The sequence below is a fragment of the Magallana gigas genome, chromosome 2, assembly GCF_963853765.1.
Source record: "Magallana gigas chromosome 2, xbMagGiga1.1, whole genome shotgun sequence".
NCBI classification, from domain to species: Eukaryota; Metazoa; Mollusca; class Bivalvia; order Ostreida; family Ostreidae; genus Magallana; species Magallana gigas.
Window position 1 is genome coordinate 27,650,154 of NC_088854.1, and position 23,360 is coordinate 27,673,513.

Genomic DNA, 23,360 nt, shown 5'->3' on the forward strand with positions numbered 1-23,360 from the left:
GTTTCGGTCCATGCACCCTGCTTTTCCTTTTTCGCTAGTCGAGGGTTTTCTGTCCACTCCGCTCCCCATCTTCGCTAGCCAAGGGTTTTCGGTCCACTACGCTCCCAATATGATAAATGGGAACCGGAGTGGATCAAGAATGGCATATGGAATATGCGCTTTAAATTTTTTATTTAGTTTGAAGGTGGATATTGGTATATAAATCAATAAACATTAGTATGTGTCCCACAACCACCAGTTGGTTGAAGGCCGTTAAAGCGCACTGTAGATAAAAGAAAAAATATATGATCTAGCCATTAACGACAATCTATGTAATAGCATATTATGTACTGAATGCTCTTGTAAGAGAGTGTTAATTCATTTAGGGAATATATTGAGCGACGACAACAGTTGGCAAAAATTGTGTTTGTTTGGTATGCAGTATACAAATGTTATATCACTGTCTGTTCCTGCGAATGGCACATCTTTCAAATATGCATGTAGATTTGTTGTTGTTTATGTTGTTTATTTTTTCGCATTGTTTATTTAGTTGTCATGCTGTCAATTTTGTATTTACTGCCAACCGGCAGTTTTTTTGTTTCTTTGATTTTTTAGGGTGTGGAGCTAAAGGGGTTGGTTTTGGTGAATTTGGTAAATTTTATATGTTGGGTATATATTCTATTTTATTTTATATATTTGGGGAATAGGGTGAATGATCACTTGTAGTGCATTCATTGTACATGAATGTGCCCTAAATTATTTTAAGTGTAAAACAACGGCAATAGGAGAATGATCAAGTTGGAAAAAGTGATACTTATCAAAATAAACAAAACTTTTAATGTTTTTAATCCACACAAAAACGATAGACGACAAATTTTAATTTTCGCTATCTAATTGTCCCATTCGTTATTCTTATCGAGATGAATATAAACAATTGGACATTTGGCTATATAGAGTAGTGGGAAACTTTTAACCTCTGCACAGTTCATCTCTCTCTTTCTTTCTCTCTCTCTATCTCTCTTTTAATTAGTGTTTGATTGCCATCAAGGAAATTAACAAAGTGCAAATTTCATAATATTTTTATTTTCTGATAGACAAGCTTTCTGTACAGATCACTTGTACGAGCCAATACATTTATAATCAATTAGAAGTGGAACAAACAAATTTGTGATTTATCTTAAAAGGACATACGTGTGTAAAAAAAAAAATGTGTGATGTACAAAATAAGTTTACTGAGAATTTATTGAACAATATAATAAAAAAAATCTCAATACAAAACCCTACACATACACATGTAGTACAAAAGTACCCTGAAATTCAAAATCACAGCTAGAGTTGCTTGTCTACAGATATAATTTCTTACGCTTATTTCAAACACTGTAATAAAAGAGTCGACTGTATGGAAGGGGAGTCAGTGATTGAAAAAACTAAATGCGTAAACCTATAATTTATTCAGAAAGAGACCAGATCTGGAAATTTCCGCTTCTATAGCCATTATTAGGAAAAAACTTCCATGAAATGCCGTGGCGCGTGTATGGCATTTATCCCAACTGACACCATTAAACCGACAATAATATAAATAATCAAAACAGTATACATGCACCTATTGAATGTCTGCAATGTTAACAATGATAGATTGAAAATACGTGTTTTCAAACGTTAAAAAATCATAAATTAACACATTAAATTTTAGCATACACGTCATCGATTAAATTATCATTATTTGCGCAGATATTTTACCCGGGGGTCCTCCCCTTCCCTTCTATATCCATATACATAATCTGATATAGTTCGAAAATCACATGGACAAGAAAATATATGATTTTTTTTTTACCGATCCATGTTAGCAATTGCCCGTTGTCAGTATCAAATTTTTAAAAAGGATTTACACTACATGAAGTTCTTTACTCTAAGTTTTTTTTATACACTTACAATATAAACTTATAATTAACCAAAAAAAAAACAAACCAAAAAACGAATCATTATACAGCTGTTGTAAGCTAAATTAACCGCATGTCATTAATATGTCAATGGCAAACAATTCTGCATTAATAAGGAAAAGACCATCGCCTATACAAATTAAGCATTTTTAAAGCAAGCGATCGAAAATGGTTTATATTACATATGTTAAGGTCGTTGGAACTGAACCCTAAATATCTATAAAAAAAAAAAAATTAAAAAAAATTAAATTAAAAATTAAATTCTACCAGAAAAATGATATAATACAAACTTGCAAGAGAAATTTGTCTATTATACAGTTCTGAGAAGATACTGATGATTGTCTCTACATTCAATGCTGGTAAATTGGTGGGATACATTTAAAATTGCATCTAGTTGCATGATAGTCTATAGCAAGTGAATCTAATTTGTATGAAATTATGCATAATCGTCACCGGAAAAAAAGCGTAGTGAAATATTGAACGCTCACATTGCAGCATATTCTTTGTTTTAAATATTATTCTACTTATACATATCAGTTGTAAATATGTATACATGTACAGTATTGAGACTAATTGAGACTCTATAAGACTTTGTTCTGCATGTGGTATAATCCGTTTCCTACAAATTTTCTCGTACAATTTTAAGTGAACACATCAGGAAAACACACAAAAATACGACACAAACCTCTGAAGTAGGTAATTGCATTTAAAACAGATCCATCTCGGTCTGATTATAATGCATGTTTTGATCTACATCACACATACATATTTAATTGCATTGCTCTTAAAAAAAATACTTGTAAATTTGTTGAAACATCATGGTCATTATTTCCCTGTTTCTTCTATGCTGTAGACAATAGTCTGCGAAGCACTGAGTCCTGCGCCCTCTACAGGCTCTGATTGTAATAAACTTTGCGCGTCCACATGTGACGTAATCACTTCGCCATTCGGCTGCACATCTGACGTCACAACCGCTACCACTTGAAAGGGACATGTTTCCGAACTGTAACCAGAACTGCCCGAGGAGTTCCGACTTCGCGATCCCATCAGGGACTCGATATCTGACTCCGAGGGTCTCTGCCCGTGAGTGGCACTCATTGCCTGCCGCTGACGCCTATTATGACGCCTGCGCCGCTCGGCCTCGGAACGATCACTCGGTATGTAATGTTGTGGAAGCTGGTTTGGCATACGACACATTTTCTTGATTTCGTCAGCACAACAGCATACTATGAACAGCAACACGAAACACACGCAGAATGGAATTAATAAAATTAATCCGACCGATTCCATCTCCTGCATGGAATAACAAACTCAGATTGGGAATGCTTGCACTAACTCTAAAACAATCGTTTTGCTTACAATGATATATAACCCTTCGGGTGCCTCGCATTCATCAACTAAAAGTACAAATGTACAAACTTTGAATACACGATGGTTTTTACCATTAAGAGACCTTTTTACTGCTGTTTAAAGTGTTTCAAAACAAGAGTTTATTTCTTGAGAAAACGTTTATAAATAAGCCCACACGTCCATAACATAGGCTAGTACAGTTGGTATAACATTACGGCTACGAACCTTGTCATCGCATGTTCAGAGCCTGCAAATAACTTATTATAGGTCCCAAATGTAGGTCATAGTCCAGTTAATTAATATTCTTTTGCGATTGTCTTCATCTGTCAAATTGTCTTCTCTTTGTGACCAGTGGGCTCACGAAACATCGATGTAGCTTGCTCGGTGGGTAAATTTCCATTGACCTATAGTCTTCCTATTCTAATAATAGATGCAAGCGTAAACAAAAACATTGCAGCTAAATAGCTATTCACATGATGCACAACATTTTAATTTGTTAGTGTATTCAGAATGCTAGAACAAACAGTACACTTGCTCTTAACTAAAACACGACAAATGACTTAAGCACACTCGGTCAATTGTTTTTTAAAATGCGTAAAAGGGGAATTCCGCGAGGCCCTTTCAAGGGGGAAATGTAATATTCCAATATCAATGTTTATATGGTTCGATAATTGTCGTTTCCAACCGAATCACAATAAATAACTGACTGCTTTAGATAAGTAAGATCCTATGATGCATATATATGTATACTAACATATTATCATATAGCTATATGTATTATATATATTCGCCGGTAACTAGAGTATCACGCCCTGATCATGCATGCATTTGTTTTTAGTTTTTTAAAACGCACGATACATTTCTCGGTCATTATTTTTTTGAAGGTGAGTTACGAAAATATACTAAAAATAAATGAAACACGAACCATTGATAAATATTTTTTTAACCGCAATCACATTGTTATACAACAGTTATATATAAGTCATTTATGAAAGATAATATTTTTTTATTTTCAACTTTTTACCATAACAAGAGCACTCTTTGGTCAGTCGACTTTTTTCTTGTATTTGCATCTGTAGAAAAATAGTTTTCTTACTACGCGAAATATGATTCCAGTTCTTGGTGAATGAAGTTTGAACAATAATTTGAAATTTTGTAGATTGTCCAAGTGGACAGATTAATCAAATTTTAAAGCAACACGAGTTCATTTGGGGGGTTTTTGCTGCAGAAACCCGCTATTGTGACGTGTATGCATATTACTAAAAGTAAAGCCTATTTATGATAAATAAGACTAAAATAAATCAAAAACTTTATCAGAAGAAAGATTTCTTTGTTTTAGGAATATTTAGCAAACCAATTGTTGTACATGACAATGATATTATTTTGCTCCAAACAGGTCTTTTAAATTATTTTTCTCATTTATAATGAATATAGAGATATATAATTATTCTCAAATCAAGACCGGGTCTCTGGGGGCAATGATATTTGAATAATAGTAAATATATAAATAACAAAAATTTATAAACCATTATGATAGTCTTTTGTCATTTTAGGAGAAAATTACAATTTTATAATTTTAAAAAATTGATTTCTTACAGCTCATATTCATTTTTTCCCTATTGTTCAAAATGGACAAGGGTTTTTTTTCTTTTTGTTAAGTTGATATTGTTTACAATGTAGGTCCGCTCCCATGCATCCCGAAACACACACAAAAGTGCTAGAACAACACTTCATTTATATCATTAATATTAACGATGCGTGAAAAGACAAGAGAACTTCACTAGCCAAGGATCCAATTTTTATTCTCATCTCTCCTTTGAAAATGAGAATTTAAACGAATAGACCCTTTGCTAGCGAAATGAGAACTCAAACGAATAGACCATTGGCTAGCGATAATGATGACACTGCATGGAAACCAATGAAAGACGTCTGTCACATAAAACCGCCTCCGAACAACATGTAGATCATTCTACTGACCCCGGGGATGCCAATGGATTTTGAAAGAAATTAAAGCACCACTTCTTCTAATCTAATCCAATGACATGGGAACTGCCTTATTAAAGTATAAGTATTCTAGTACTTATAATATGATGAAACTTTCAGGGATTTTACTATACAATCACAAAATTAATCTTTCAGTAAGCAAAGAAGACTGCACTACAGTTATTGTTTTGAATGAAAGCAACTGCGCACTGAGTCTCTTACCCATCGTATCATTGTCCGGTATTCTTTGTATAAAAGTATAATTCTTGCTTATGTAATATATGTTAAAAAAGGGTACAACCAATTATGTTTTATTTCGCAAAATTGTTAATGCATATACTGATGTTTCCCCATGGCTCCTTATTTAACTGGGTTTTTTCTCCTCATTTAATTGAATGATGGTTCGGAGAAAACATTAACAATGCTGATGTTCTGTTGTTGATTTTTCTCATCATTAATCATCAAATATAGATGTTAAAGGTGAGCATATCATATCATGAGCATAATCACATATCATTAATCACATTTTAGAACAGGTTGCCCATGGGCCACATCGCTCACCTGAGCAACAAGAGACATAATAAAATCCACCTATGGAGTCATATATTAAATATCGAAACAATGTAATATAAAAGATCTCGTATAAAAATTATCCTGCATATTTTTATGTTTATCATTGAACCATTTTGTAACAGGATGATTTTACAGTCATATCACATATTGAGCATTGCAGTTCTCGAGAAGATCTTAAACAACTGCTGATATATGGATTACAAACCTATATAAAACTTTAAACCCCTTGTGAGGCCCAAGAATTGTCCATGGGCAAGAGTCAAAACATTTTTAAAAAACTTTTACCTAAAAAAAAATACAAGAAACTAATCACAGTGATCAAATTTTATAAGACAATATCTATACCCCTCTCTCCTGGATCATCTGTTTTACAAGTACGACTAAACAATATGTACTAGTACATTACATGAACAATACACGTGTTCTATGGTTTAGGCCAGAGACTCTTTGGACGGAGATTTTTTTATTTCTCTCTTTATAACTGGTTTACAGAGGTAAATGTAGTATCATTGGGAAAGCATGACTAAGACAATTGCACAGTCTAGACTAAGTTTCTGTCACTTCAAACTAAAACCATTTCAAATGTCTTAAACTGAATAAGGGTTATCCTTTCTGAGAGAGCAGGCATGGGAAACAAATTTAAGTGAAGTGAAACAGCAATCCGGTTTTTTTAATGTGAACAGTATCCATAATCCATCCGTGAAGCCTGTATTGATAAACACTATCAAGAGAAATGAAGTACCCTATATGCCATATATTCTGCAAAAAAGTTCGAGTAGCATTTTTTATAAATTATCAAAATTGTAAATCCAAGTAATAAAATCATCTCTGATACATGTATATGTACAATTGATCTGCAAAACAACAAAATTCTATCTTTAAAATTAACTGTTAAAACGGAGGAGTTATCCGTACAATTGGGGTACCCTTTTGGCATGTGCCCGCCCGCTATCCATTTTCACCATTTCAAATAGGGAATTTTTCCTTTCGAAAACCCGGTTAAAATTATTGAGGTCATACATGTACATATAAATTGAAATTCACTCATTTTATCCATTTTTTTGTGTGTTAAAATGTTTTGCATATCTATGATTATGTTTGCATAGCAAAGTGGCTTATGTTTCTTAAGATAAGATTTACTGCGTAACGCTAAGAAGGTTTTGTGAAACAGCTATGACAAATCTTAGGAACTTCCTAAGTTATAACTTTGGCATATCTTAAGTTCTATCTTAGGAGACATCTTAGGAAATCTTTGTGAAACGGCCCGGTAGGTGTAACCATTTCAACTTTCGGTATGTCTAATTTTTTGCATCAAAAAAGTTTTAAAATGATTAAAATGACGCTTGTTTATGGGAGATGTTATTGAGAAATATACAAAGTATAACAGTTCAGAGTTCACCAGATTGTTACCAACGGCAAGTTCGGTCACCAATGTCTACAAATGGTTCCCAGTGGTAGCAATTGGTTACCAATGTTGACTTTTGGTGTACTTACAATTTCAAATAAGGTCACCAAATCTACCAGCAGCCTAGAGCTTGGGCAAGTTTGGTAGGTGACGCCATTATGCTAATTCAACATGGCGGGATATAAGATGCCTATAGATACTGATGTAAATAAAGACTTTAGAATAAGATATATGCATATCTTATTGAATGAATATTTTGAAGACAATCTAAGACAAATGAGGGCTTCTAAAACCCGTTTCTATACCCAGAAACATTTTACATAATGTAGTATTATAGAAAGTATGTGATAGAGAACCGGCATTTTTATATTCGAGCTTGGACTTTCTGTAAGACGTTACTATTTCTTGCATCAAATCAAGTTAAAAGGATGTTGATATCGAGTGAAATATGCACAGATTGCGTAGAAATTGCTGTATAGATTTCAAAGATCCATGGCCAACAAAGAAATTATTGATAGGCCTATGTCACATTGCTGTTTGGGACAACTACCCAAAGTCCAAGCTCCTGTTAAAATTGATTCTCTTTATATGCATTTTTGCTGGCGTTAAATATGTATTATCAATTTTGCAATTAATCTTTACTTTCTATGTATTAATGATGGATTGGTAGTCATTTTGTAGACTTCTTTATATAATTGGGAATTTAACAAAATTGTCATCAAAGTTGTGTATTATAATGATTTTTAAGCATAATAAATCACTCAATGAAGCTGTTTTAAAGGGAAACGGTCACACTTCACAGAGAAAAGGTATTTTGTTTTGTTTTCAACTGTTTTTTATGTTCAGATGGTTACAATTGGTAACCAAGTGTAACCAAAGGCTACCATTTGTTTGAATTTGACAAAAAATCGTTCATGGTACTACCTATACAAATTGCTACAAATGGCAGCACTTGGTGATCATTGGCTACCATAGTTCACCGATGGCAACCAAATGCTGCCAGCGGTAAATCTCAATTTCACCAACGGTACAACTCTGAACGCACCTATTGTGTAGTCTTAGCACCAAAGCCAGACATCTTGTTGATTCAAAATTTACGTCATGACAGAGCCATTGCCCAGTAATGAAATAGACAGGCCGTTTGACACAACATGAAAGTCCAAAGAAAGATAACTCTTGCTGATTGAAGCAAAGTGCTATGCACTGCTTCATTCTATTTTATAATATGATTTGACAATCTATATAACTATATTATATTATTTTCATTTACATTTGGTATTTTTGATTTTATGCTGCGATGGTAAATCACTATGTTTAATTTTCTTCATATCGTTATGAAGAAAATTGATTAGGCACACTACATGTATCGGATTAAAACAAAAAATCTTGCGGCGTTTCATTTGAATCTATTGGAATATAATTGACTTATATAATTGATTAATAGCAGAGGGACATTACACCTTAAGAAACACGGAATCATTTCGGTCGCGGAGAGATAAAATTTAATAAAACCTAAAGTATCTTATGATATGTTTGAGTGTTATTAAGTTGTGCGTAGTTACATAGAGTTGTATGGATATTATTAGATCTGTAGAATAAAATAAGTTATGAAATTCGTCCTCTATCTCATTACAGTTATACATGTACGGTTTTCACGATCGATCAAGCCATATATCATACCGTAAACCTCTTTCTATAGGTAGTATATATAAAGAAAGAACGTATTTCGATTAATTAGTCCTCCATAAATGGAAAATAAGCAACTTTTTGCAAGATCACACCTAATTATCACGGAACAATTCACATGGTGAATTTGGTTTGTGCCATAATAGTAAGTGTACCTACATAATGAACTTTGTCACAAAATTAAACAAGAGGCCCACGGGCCTTACATCTATATGTGATAAAGCGCAAACAGAGAGAGAGAGAGAGAGAGAGAGAGAGAGAGAGAGAGAGAGAGAGAGAGAATATCGGTATGAAAGCGAGTATCACCATGCCAAATCTTTCAAATTCAAATCAAAGTCATATCCAATTTGCTAATATTTTTGTTAACATAATTTCGTTTTTCTAAAGCACAAAAATATTTTGTAGGTTTTTCTCCATCTTCTATCCACGTACAATGACTTCTTAGCAAAAGCCCCTTTAGTTCATATTTTCTTATTTCTTCCAGATCTCTCTCAAGGTCGTTTATCATATCTAAATATAGTGGCAAATGGTTATCAGAATACATATCATGTAAAATTTTTAAATTATTACTTATATTTACTTTATGTTCTCTCCTTTCTCGTGTTAATTTTGACGACATTTGTATTGCCATATCCCTTATTTTCATCAATAAAACATCTAAAAATAAGTTGTCTGGAATTTCCAGTGTTGATTCATTAATACGGTATTCATTATCAGTTTCTTTAATAATTTTTTTAACATTTGTTACAAAGTCTTTATTCTTGAGTAGTGAATTATTAAAACGCCAGAATCCCTTTCCCTTTTTAAAGTCATTTATAGTGATGTCTAATTCAATAATAGAATGGTCAGTCCTATAACCGGGTAGTATGTGTACATTATCAATAATTGATAGGAGTTCCTCTGACACAAGGAAAAAGTCAAGTCGAGCTTGCTTTACAGGATTTTTTCTACTCCATGTATATTTTCTAACATTTGGGTTTTTGATTCTCCAGGGATCTACTAGATTGAACTTTGATTTTAGTTTTTCTATTTCAATTTTATTTTTTGGATTATTTTCTCTTAGATAATTAAAACAATCTAATTGGTAATCTTGCACAACATTCCAATCCCCACACATAATTATAAAGTCAGTATCAAAAAAGTCATTTATTTTATCACTCAACTCAGAATAAAAATTAGGATTATCCCTATTGGGCCCGTATAAATTGACTAGCGTAATTGAGTACTTGTTATCTATCATTATATTTGATATAATGAAATTTCCTTCATTATTGCTAAAAACTTTTAAAATATTTATTTCATTTGTGTTATTAAATAAGGTTAATGTTCCTCTTGCATCCGATTTACCCGGGCTTATAAGCGTCTCATTACCCCATTGAGCATAAACTGAGTTTTTATCTAATTCCGTACAGTGAGTGTCTTGTAAACAATAGATGGATGATTTGTGACTTCTTAAATAGTTAAGAACATCTTTTCTTTTCATGGGATCATGTAACCCTCTGCAGTTTACAGAAGCTATTTTACACTTAGTCATTGATAAATTGTAAACTGTATTGCAAGTAAGCACCTATGCATGATACATTCACTCAACCCTTTCACACATGCGTCAAAAAAGACAAATACTTCCTGTATGGTAATGTAACAAAACATGTCATGAAAAACTATATAATGTACAGATTTGGGTCTCGCTAGTTTAAAGTATGTTATGAAATTCTAATTAAGATAGTAAACCTTATCTTAAATACATTGAAATGAGAAAACCATGTAATTACTTATATAAACTCATACACAGGGGGACAGAAAAAAAAAACAAAACAAAAAACAAATGTAAGTCCCCATGCGTCGTTACTACATATCAAAGGGTATGTCACCTTTATTTTAAACATACTTCAGGGCACAGAAAAAAATAATAACAAGTGTAAGTCCCTATGTTTAGTTACATTATACTACATATCAAAGAGAATACCTGTAAATCTTAGTTTAATAACCAATACCTTGGGACTTGTAAACTGTGTAATTGCTTATATAAACTCATACACGGGGGACAGAAAAAAAACACAAGTGTAAGTCCCTATGCGTCATTACTACATATCAAAATGTATAACTGTAACCATTATTTTAAACAATCATACTTCGGGGCACAGGAAAAAACAAATGTAAGTCCCTATGTCTTGTTTCATACTACATATCACATCCATGAACACCGGAATATTACATCTGTAAATTCATACTTTGAGGCACAGGACAAAGAGTATACATCGTTATAATGAATAACGCACTTGCAAAAGATTTCTTCTCTGAAATTATTTGGTATTCTCTACTCACATCCATGAACACCGGAATATTACATCACAAAATTATCACGTTTTGCGTAACTAAACAGAAGCCTTGTATGTGAGCCATTCTTTTCCATCTCTTGGACGATATTCCAGAATAACATCATCTTTTGTTTCACGGATTCTGGTCTTCCTTCCCGATTTCCTGAGTTCATATGCCTTTCGAGCCAATTCCCCCCTCTTCTTCTTCAAATGCACCGGTAGATCTGTTCGAACAGCGTAGCCCTTTGGTAAGGTTTTGAATCTTGCTAGGTTTAAGATCATATTTCGGTCCTCCATGCGGACAAATTTCACTATAACAGCCTCTGGTGCATCTGGTTTGTAGGTGCTTTTAGGATTCTTTTGTACTCTGTGCGAGTTTTCAATCAGGATCGACTCTGCTGATTCTAATGAAATGCTTAGTTTCTCATGAAGAAATTTTACAATAATATTATGGGTTACTTCACCTGTTTCTTTTGGAATGCCGTAAAATATTAAGTTGTATTTACGTGATCTTGCCTCTTGTTGTATTATTCGATCCTGGAGTTCTTTCAATGCATCCTCCAGCGTGTCCATCTTGTCAACCTGTGGATTAATAACTTCATTCTGTTGTTTTTCCAGCTCAGCCAGCCTGTCCTCATGATTTTGAAGGATGAATTTCAATCAAATGTAACTTTTTTTTGTTGATAATAGTATTTAAGAAGATATTAAATTAGTTGAAATTGTTTTTACATGTCATTTTGTCTAAGAAATGGTAATTCTCCACATTACATTCTTTGTAAACAAATATAAGACTCGAGCTTTGTTTACATAACTATCAATTCTTACTTCTGTATCTCGCTTGTAACTTGACTTTGTATACAGAACCGTGTGGCCACTTTCAACCAAATGTGGTACAAAACATCATTAGCTAAAGGGAATTCAAGTTATTTTTTTAATTTAGGGTGGTATTTTGAATTTTACATAGGAATTTTTTTTTTAAATATTCTCAAAATCTCAAATGTTATAATAATGGAATTATAAGTAGTACATGTACTTGAATGCAAGCACTTTGACATATTGTTGATTCTCAATTGTTTAGACGGGGGTCCCTAGACAATTCTTGGGTTCAGCATGGGCTTCAATGTTTTATAAGTTTATATATAATATACAGTTGTTAAGATCTTCTTGATTACTGCAATGCTTGTGAGCAATGTGTAATATGACTTTAAAATATTCTTCTTACAAAGGGGGCTCAATGTTTAACAGAAGAATATATGGAGAAAATTTTATACAGGACTTTATCACATAATAAGGGCCTTATAGAGTTACAGACTATCCTCTCTATATCTTTACTACAAATGTTATTTAATTATTCCTACCTAATATTTAGAGATTCTATAAAAATCTAATTTTAGACATAAAGCAGACTTGGACGAATTGTCTAACAAAAGGCTTGATAAGTCTGAGAGGTGAGATGGATTCAGAATTTGCTTCAAAGAAGAAGACCCATAAGGCACTATGGAAAGAAATATCAGTTAAACTAAAGGAGATCCACAACTTTACTGGTGATTGGTTCCAGTGCCAATCCAAATTTAACAAGCTAACCGCAAAGTATAAAGCTGTTGAAGATGCCAACAGAAAATCAGGTGAAAAGCGGAGGTCTATGGAATTCCATTCTGAAATGATGGAAGTTATGGGGGATGACCCAAAAATAACCCCTCTAAAGACAGTGTCTGTAGGTGTGGGAAAGGGTGTGAATGTTGTTTGTGGTGAGAAAGATGATGGTGAGAAGGGGTGTGAGATTGTCAAAGCAAGGGGTGAGAGAGAGAAGAAAGCCAGCAAGCGGAAGAGAGAAGATGAGTTGTTTGAGTTGTTGACGGAGGTGAGGGATGATAGGAGAAGGTTTCAAGAGGAGCAGGTAAGAATGAATGAAAGAAAGCTTGAAATAATGGAGAGGTTGGTTTCTCTGTTTGATAGATAGATAGATGTTATTTTGCATTTCCTTAAGGTGGTATGGGACATTAGTCGATATAAATGTGGATTAAAGTACATTAAAATTAAAATGCTTTCAACAGTTTAGAATTTTCAAATTTTACAATATTTTGCCAAAAAAAATGTCTTGATAATTTTTGAAAAGGTAAAAGGTTTAAAGACCCCAGCTGGATTGGAACTCATGACTTACAGTTTTAAAGCATATCCTCTAACCAACTGCGTTACGCTTAATGTTCTATTGCGAGAAAGACACTGTTTATAAAATTAGTGCATGTAGGCTGCCATTGTGTGACATCATCAAGTAGTTCACTTGGCGCAATAGTTTGAACATTTGCATTTATGAATAGCAATTATAAGTAGATACTGTTAAAATAATATTGTTATTAACTCATCCTTAATGCATTACCTGTAGACATGTTTTCTAATTCTATTAGATCTTTTAATTGGTACTATTTTACTCTGCCCCAGAATAGGAGTAATACAGTCATTGTTAGCTTTATGTAGTTCCACCTAAGGATATAGTCCCTATTCCAAGATAGTGATTACTTGATGTATTAAGTAAGTAATTCATCAGCTTTAGATATAGAATTAGTACAAAGAACAGTTATTAGGTAGAATTGAACACTTTGATAATTCTTAATTGATTTATTTATAATGAGTTATTCCTGTCAGGAATTGTCAGGAGACATTTTGATTGGTTAGTGACTAGCTGCAAAAGTTATATTAGGGAGGCAGCTGCTCAGTTTAGTCAGATAGCTCCATTGGTAGCTCCACCAATTATCTCAGACCTAATAGGTATGATGAGTTCTACAAACCAAGATCATAATTTTTATAGAGAGTTTTAGTTATCTCAAGTAATTTGCTTTAGAATGTTAACATAACTTGGCAACCTGGTGTTCTATTACCATCTTATAAAAATCCTGACAATTATAGTTCCTGACAATGTAATTCCTGACACTTTGAATTACTGACAGCTGAGTTCCTGACAATGTAATTCCTGACAAAGTAATTGCTGACAACCCCTTGTAAACATGTATTTAGTTTATAAGTCTACTCCCATAGTAGGCTAGCTCTCTATATTAAGAAAGTTATTCCCCTTTAATTCCCTTTATTATTTTTGTCATGGTGACCTAGGGCTTAATTAGCTATCTCCCACTCACGAGACCCTGCATGATATTGTGTGATTTGGACCAACACAGTTTTGTGTACAAGCTGTTGAATTGTTATAGAAACTTAGTTGTGATGACATTAATAAACTGTTACAAAGAATATGAGTTATGTCTGAAGCATCAACAGCAGAAAGGAGGACAATGAGTCCAGCCTGTTAGAATATACACTTTTCGCCAAGCACAAGATATTTGTCATCTTCCACAACAAAGATTACATTAATGTCAGTATGTGCACGATGAGTTGTATACAAGAAAACGTCGTGACAAATGCGACAGAATATTTATTGGCATTAATTCAGTATAAACATCTCACGTTCGTGAGGAGTTGCTTACATGAATGAAAGCGGGTAAAGTATATATATATACTACAAGGTAATCGATAGAAACAACACGAGGAAAGAGGCGTGACATAAAGTTTACGTACAAAATAAGATACAGAAATAAATGACATAAAATAATTTATATAAATTGATCGCTGGACTTCCTCCTGTTTTCATTATATTTGCGAAAGTTTACACCTCAACCAAGTCTGTTTTTCTGAGAAATTCTGGTGTTTTTGGTTTAAACTTTCGCATTTGTCAAGCTTTGTCACAATTGCTGCAAAGAGGCTATTGTTTGGGAGATTTTTATATTTCTGCATTGCACTCTCTTATACACGAAATGCTGTTAATAATAAGGATAACAACAAATTTAGTCATATGCAATAGTAGCATTAAGAAAAGAAGGCGTCCAACAGAGGTCATCTTCGCTAGCCAAGGGTTTATGGGGAGCAAAGTGGACCGAAAACCCTTGGCTAGCGAAGATAAACAGAGGTGGAACTCCATGAAAAAAAAAGCGCCTTGAAGCCTGCATGGATGTAAGCAATGCCTGTTCACTTTTCAAAAAAGAATACTTAAAGCTTAATGCAATATGGTTGTTAGCATCACAGGAAAATTCCAGCTAGATGGAATTCATATAATGATATTTCTCAGCTACTGGTGTGAATTTCAATTCAATATTATATTGAGAGTTTTGACCTTTTTTTTTAAACAATTGATCAAAAATTTGATACTGTCTACGAGAAAGAAAGAATTCATAGATATCATTCTTAACTTTAATCGAAGAAGTTTTGTAAGGTGTTCATGGGACATGATATTGTCCGTAGAAGTCTTCGTGAATATGCGTGCAGACTTGTACACGCTTCCCTTCTTCCCTACCTGCAAACCTTTTTACCGGGAACATTTTGGTTAAAATATAGAAACATTTTGTCTCTGTCATCCTTATTTCAATAAGAGTTTACATTTACATTTACTTTCTTTCTCTCTATTAAATTGCATTGGTTGATTTGAGTGATATTTACGCATAACACAGAAGACACAATCACCAAATCTGGTGCGTATGAATACATTCAGTATTCCTTCAGTATTTCTCGAGGAACATCAACTGACTCTTCTCGCGACTTCAAACCGGATCACGACCTGATATTATACTTACGCTGATTAATATTTAATTGATGTAAATATATTTTGACGGTTAAATGAATTCAATAGATTAATTTCTTAGTGTACCAAAAGTAAATTCATTAAATCATAGAAAGAAAAATGAGATTGTGTTATTAGAATTTAAAACGCTGTGCACTATTTTTGTCAGCATAATTCGGCTGCTCCAATGGCTCTTCCATTAATTTCGCATTACTCGTTCAATAAGTCAGAGCTTTTTAAAAACAAAGCATATTTGCGGGAAGGAAATAAATGTTTAAAAACGTAAATAGAAGCATTGAATCATTATTTTTTGAAAGATGTGGTCTCATAACTGCAACGGTGTGTGCAAACAAATTATCATAACGCGCTAGCGCGCGTTATTCAATTTGTATGCACACACCGCTGCAGTTATGAGACCACATCTTTAAAAAAATAATGATTCATGATCAATGCTTAAATAATTCCAGCTTCTGTAAATAAGGTTACATTTGAATGTCGCTTTTCTTTAGGGATAAGAAACTATATATTACGAGCTTTATCTTGATTTGGGGTTGACGATTTAAATAATCTATGTATTGCTTTCATAAATGGAATAAACAAAAACCTTGACAGTCATTCTTTATAATAACACAATTACTGGAAAAAATACGTCGATTGATTGATGGTTGATCAAATTATTGAGTTCAACGTTTCACAATTTCGGTACCATATAATTTGTGAACTTATGGGAGCATTTTATTGAAAATATTTACATTTTCAAATGTCTTTGTCTGTGATAACATTTGAACAATTTTTAACCCCGAAACCTAATAACTTCATTAAACATGACATAAAATGGGTGTGTCTTACAGCGTAACCGAAATACCGCGGTATTGGCGCTCCGTGTATAGTAATACACAGCATGTGCTACATAAAAAATAGTAGTTTTTAAAAAGTGTTGTTTTAAAGTTTACAAATTGGAAATAATATAAATATAAGTAATAAGGAATAATTCTTTGAATATTATGAGATGATAATTTCGGTCGGAGCGTGGTCAAATCTATCATAAAGCCCTTTGAACTTTATTGAATTTGATCACGCCCCAACCGAAATTATCACCCCATACTAGTAATACTCAAAGAATGATTCTTTATTCCTTAAATAAATCTACTGTAACATCAGATCAAAGGTTATGATTTGTAAACAAAACTAAAGTGTCATCTCGAACAAACTAGATATAATAGTATACCAACAGAACACCAATCTATAAAATTAATCTCAGATTATCTTTCACAGAGCCGTAAGTCATGGTATCAGTTACACAACAAACCATTATGCGTACATATTTATCACCTATAAACAATAATTTCCCTTCTTCGGAAATTGGAATTTTACTGCAAATTGATTTCATCGTAAGATTGTTATTATTGTTATTAAACCCGGAAGCAAAACACCCAGGCTCTTCAATCCACGTGAAAAAGAAAATGAAGATTTTTGTTCATTACACAGAGTCATTGTGCTGTATGAAATTGTAAATTTTATGCAATATTTCAGATATACAGTAAACTTATCTCATGTATTTTTCGATTGAGAATGTTGCAAAATGCTCTGTTCTGGAGCGCATGCTATCCTCTTGTTTGTCTTTCTTGCACGTGTAAAGCAGAAGTTTCAGTTGGTATCTGCATTCTCGAAATCTCAATACATACCAAATAGGGTCCATTAGATAGTTAGCATACTGTCCGAGTCCCACGGCAAACCTAAACGCTGTATCTGCAGGCGTATCGACAATGTAGTTATGACAAAAGCTCCAGACGATCATTGGCAAATAGCCCACCAAAAAAGTCCCTGACATCACAGATACTTTTCTAAACGTGTTGGTTGCACTTCTTGTCTTGTAGAAATCCACAGGCCCTAATTTAAACCGGATGAAATATAAGTTGTACCCAATCATGAGCAAGTTTAAGAGAAATATGAAGAAAAATATGTAATTAACTGGATTAGTTATCTCCATCTGGGAATACCGATTACAAACACGATCAGACGACATCAGACAATCCCGGATGTAGCTCAGTACTACAGCAAAGATCCAGAGCACCATGCAAACAATATAGACCAGGCGTTTAGAAAGAATATTGTAGTAGTCCATCGGCTGTTGGAAAGCCAGGAACCGGTCCAAATTAAAGGCCGTGATGATGAGGAACGAAACTTGGGTGAACAGATGTACCAGAAAACTCTTGGTTCCTTTGGATCCAAACACCGAGTTTGGCATCATGATGTGAACACTGGAAAGAAAATCGGCTAAACACAGGTTCATCGAAAGCAACTGGATTTGGAAAGGGAGCAGAGTGCTCCTCTTTAGTATGAAAAAGGCCAGGGCATTTATGATGACAAGGGGAACCCCAATAGCTAGATGCATTGCGTCTACCGTCTCCATGATATTCAGCGGAGTAGAAGGAACCTTCACCACACCCCGTGTACGGTATAAAGATTCTAACGATAGTATTGGCAGTGCTATACTTATATTCATATATGGATTAATGTCTCACGAAGCAACACGCGTTAAAATATATGTATGTACGCAATATCCAATATTTGTCAACTGATGCACTGTAATCCTTCTTTTCAAATGATGATCTTGTTACACCGTTATATATAACAGAGGTAGCAGATATACGAGAAAAATAATAAGAAAGAGTTTTATAAAATGAACAAAAACTGAAGATTACTTCATTACCTGACCAGTTAATCAACATTGTTTAAGCCCGTTTTTTATTATTTTTTGGGGGGTGGGATTTAACTTTTATTTGGTTTATACACCACAGTGTACTAAGATATAGATAGATATTCATATTTATTAAAATACAATTTAAAAAGGCGTTAAGAGCCAGTTCAGTTTATAAGTAGAAATAAGTCAAAATTTTCTCCTTGACATCTCCCTTCTTATCTGAAAAATGTTCAACACTGAAAACAGATTCATAATGGTAAGAAACTAACATCAATTCGGAATTGCACAATTTCATCATTATAGTCGTGGTACAATCATATCGTTTACAACAAAAACTTTCTGGATTCAGTGGATCTAAGCTTTGTCTTCTAGCCTGTCCATCAAGACAGAATATCAATTTGGGAATTTTTTTTTCATTTTTAAAAACGAACGTAGTTGTATATTAAGGTATTCATTATTATAAAACTATTTTATGCAAAAGTGGGGGGGGGGGGGGGGGAATCTGGGCAATAGTACATAAACTGATCATCACATTACATGTAAATAGTTTCATAACATACAAGGTTGCAGAGATTATATCAAATATGGAGAAAATATAAATAGCTCAGCAAAACAATTTCAGAGACAAGACCAAATGTTTAGGTAAGAACAGGTCAATTGGGCAAGGTTAGTTGATGCCAGATTTTAAAGCTATAGTGTTAATTTATTTTTGTCAAACATCTAAGCTTGTCAACAGAATGTTTAGATTTTTTAAACATGTCAGCTGCGCTGTAAATTGTCAAAACACAGTCAATATTTTACAATTATTGCTTAAATACAGTGTGTGACAAATATTTTGTTTTTGTTCTTTGATTTTTGTTTTTTGTACTTTTGGTTTTAACACCAAGGTAATTCTCAAGCTTATAGCTGTGCATTTGAAGGTTTTGATTTTAACACTCAGCTCAAAATTCAGATGTTAAACTTCTTAAATCTTTTAAAAGAATGTACAAACAGGTTATTTTTTGTTGTTGTTGAAAATTTAGGAGAAGAATTGATGACGCACAAAATTACGTCTTCCGACCTCACCCAGATTAGCGGTTGTCTTTGAAAGCTTTGTGATTATCTTTAAGTCCTATTACTGGTGTCAAATCCAATCAGTTTGATAAACAGTGTGATATTTGCTTAGATTTCCTCTCCCACTGTCAAACTATTATAAGACTATACTAAAAACCTTATTGAACTGAAAAGATGCAATTGAATATCATTTGTTTCTATAAAACCTTACTGAACTGAGAAGGTGCAATTGGATATCATTTGTTATCGATAATATTACAAAACTTGTTAACATCATGTTTTTGCAGATTTAATCAAATGTAATTCATGTTATGTTCGCGCCAGTAGAGTGTTTAATTTGAAAGAGAACATCTTTTACACAGGTAGATATTTACAGTTTATCTGTGGCCATGGGTTTTCTGTATAGTAGCGGGCGGAGCGAGCTCTAAGAACCTCTGCGTGCGGGAAAAAGGACGAGCTAAACCTACAGATTCATCAAGAAAAATTTTTTGTCTACGTCCTATAATGCTCTCTAATGTTTTCTCCCGTAATGCTATGCCAAAAATGGCTATAACTCGTAACTAACGGTACATTGAAGTTTGAATACACGTTCTTTGTAACGCAAAAGCTTTGTTGAGACCCAAGACATTTTATGAACCTGGGAAAAAAATGAAATTCAGATAATGTCCAAAAAAAAAACCTGTATTTATCGTCAACAATTTTGACCAAATTAAAAAACAAATTAGGTTTTACAGACTGATTATGGCAATTCTCTCCAAAAGTAAAGAACGGTTTTAGGTGGAAGCAAGTCTATGTGTATTTTGTAATCTCTCTCCCTCCCTCTCTCTCTCTCTCTCTCTCTCTCTCTCTCTCTCTCTCTCTCTCTCTCTCTCTCTCTCTCTCTCTCAACTCAAATTCACACTATGTTGACAATGATGCAATGAATAAGTAATTCTTGCAGCGCTCGCCACAACGGTAGCACCGTAAAACATATACATGCATATTTTTTTCGGAGGTGATTCCCTTTGTGAAAGATCGGGGGGATAAAGAATTTGAAAATTTTATGCTAAAATCTTGATGCTTGGAATGCATGTATACACTAGTTTTGTTGCAAATATATTTTTGGATTGGACCGGTGGAACAAGTTGATAATATTAAAATTTCCTTATTACTTTTGGATTAGAATAAGTCGATAGACCTGTTAATAGGATCAGATATGGATCGTAGAAGTTAGCAACTTGTAACCATCACTTGAGCCATGTTTGTGATTTTAGCTGAGCCTTTTCTAAGGACTATAGGGATTACAAATGCCACTCAGATCTCGCGCTATTAGAGACCGAGAGATACAAATGTACATGTCTGACATACTGTAAAATGGAAAAATATTCGCCTCCGTTTTAATTTTACCCCTTTCGCCCCCGTTGTCAGCGCGCGAATTTAAGACTGGGCGAATTCCAATGTCATAAATTATCTCTCTTCAAAAAGCAAAATGTCTGGGCGAATTCAAGACAGGGCGAAAACCTTTGCAAGTGAAGAAGGGCGAAAATAACACGGACGAAAATAACCCTGTATATATTACATAGTATTTCTTAAATTTGAAATAATGTGTATGTGAGTGTATAATGCAAAACTGCATTGTTTGACCTAATCAAAAAATGTTACCTTTCTCCTTCCGTAAGTTTATTTTCCAAACGATGTCGGTTCCAGCGCTATTGACTAAACAAGGACGTGAATAAAACGCATTTTTGGACGTTATCTGTAGGATTTTACATATTTTCCAAAATAATCGTATTATTTAGAGAAGTAGAAATTAATTAAATTCATGGTTTACCAAAGTCGCGAAGCAGTTGTAAGAAAAACGGACGCCATTATTCGAACACACCCTCTCCCAAAAGTTATAAAGATATTCGACTGTCACAGTATGTTGTCAGTTGATAATTTCTCGAAGCAATGAATGATCTTTATAGTTCGACAGTTATCAATGAAGCTAGACATCTAGTATAAACAAGTTTTTTTAATATGGGTTAACTTTAAAACAGTTTAGACTGACCTATGCCCAGTCAAATCGTAGAAGGCGGTGTTAAGACATTGACGATCGTTTATTGAATGAGAGGAAGAAGAGAGAAATTATTATATAAATAATATGAATCATAAGTGATGCAGATGAACAAATCATCATTAGTTATAATTTAGCAAATAAATCAAGATCTACATGTATATTATATCATATAGTGATGTAACTATATAGTGTTTTAAAGTAAGATTGTTGAGTTTCGGTTACCCTACTGTTCCAAAATATAGTCCATGTTAGATTCTAAACATTGGAAATTATTTCTATGCTAAGTTGTAAAGGAGTAAGAAATAAATAAAAATGACATTTTAATTTCGTTTCATATTGATTTCATGAACATCATTTTTAAACAAAGGACTATGTGCGGTTTTATGCATTTTTTGCCCCCAAAATCAAAGTTTTAGAAAGAACTTTAAAAATAAGGTGAAAGATAGTTAAACTCATATTGGAAATAAAGGTGTAAAAGGTTATCACTACAGTGACGTCATAATGTAGAAATGACGTCACGAAGATTGCATTATTTTGATAAATTGATGTTTTGTAGCAAAATATGGGTGTTTTCCGATGGTTTTTCGGCTGGGTAACATCGAGCGCAGGATTGCTCAAGTACCATTTCTTAGTATAATGTGTATAACTATCTGAAGAAAAACATATGTTAAAATCGCACTTGAGCAGACCTGCGCTCTATAATTCCGAATGAAAAATATAGTGCAAAAATGAGAATATTTTCATTTATTTGCAAATATGCGGGAATTAGGTCATTTAGGTGACGTCATAGATAAACAGCGAATGAGCAATGATGACCAAAATCAAGATTTAAGTTATAGGCATCCTCTATACAATGATTTGTGACGATTTTATTTTTCTACGACACTATTTAAAAATTGATTGAAATCGGGGGCAGATATTTGACCATACCGCACATAGTCCTTTACTTTTGACAAGTCGAAAACCAGATAAGACTCCTTCCATAGCTGTCTTTATTACTTATTTATAGTACAAGACCGACAGTTTGCTTATTCTGGAAACATTTCCAGACTGTTCATAAGGCATCATCCCTTGGTGTATTGTGTTATAGTAATTAGGTTGTCAAAATGCTGGTACACTGTACATATGTGTAAATATAGCTTTCACTTCTCCATATATATTTCTACACTTCCATATACCATGAAATACAATGGTACTAATTCTGATTGTAAATCATAAAATGCATTGTACATGTTTGCACATGTAGTCGCCGGTAATTGCTGTGTGTAATGTGTATCTATGTTTAAGATTTTTTATGATTCAATACATGTATATATACAGGCATATGTTCATATTGGTACATTTTGTATTAACTTTGTTCAGTTGTACATGTAATTTTTATTCTTACTTATACTTTTTAACCTGTGCAATGATATTTACGTTTATACTCTGCTCCGAGTTTTTGCTTCCACGACTTTTTGCTTGATATTTCGATTATCATAAATACCTTTGTGCTCAAACTACGTTCATCCACTAATATGAAAAATGTCCAGATTATCTGTTTTGAAACGCCCCCTCTACCGCTTCAGGTTTCAATACACATCCCAAAATTGAAAGTCTACGGGGATTTTGCATTGCATCAGCCATTAATAAGCCCGGATGATAACGTTGAAAAATTGCGCGAGGTATCCCGAGTGCTTCCGAATGGAGAAAAGATGTATACATTTCCCATTATATATCTCCGTAAGAAAT

General features: G+C 33.5%; 1 protein-coding gene and 1 long non-coding RNA gene across 2 annotated transcripts in view; both read right to left on the bottom strand.

Moving 5' to 3' along the window:
* The window catches only part of LOC105345161 (uncharacterized), a 116,003-nt gene that overhangs the window by 45,192 nt on the left and 47,451 nt on the right, over positions 1-23,360 (bottom strand). The window lies entirely within an intron of this gene.
* On the bottom strand, positions 1,043-3,873 carry LOC109617296 (uncharacterized). Its single transcript, XR_004596175.2, has 2 exons — positions 3,495-3,873; positions 1,043-3,316 (listed from the first exon to the last, which is right to left on the bottom strand). It is a non-coding gene; the product is annotated as an uncharacterized lncRNA (long non-coding RNA).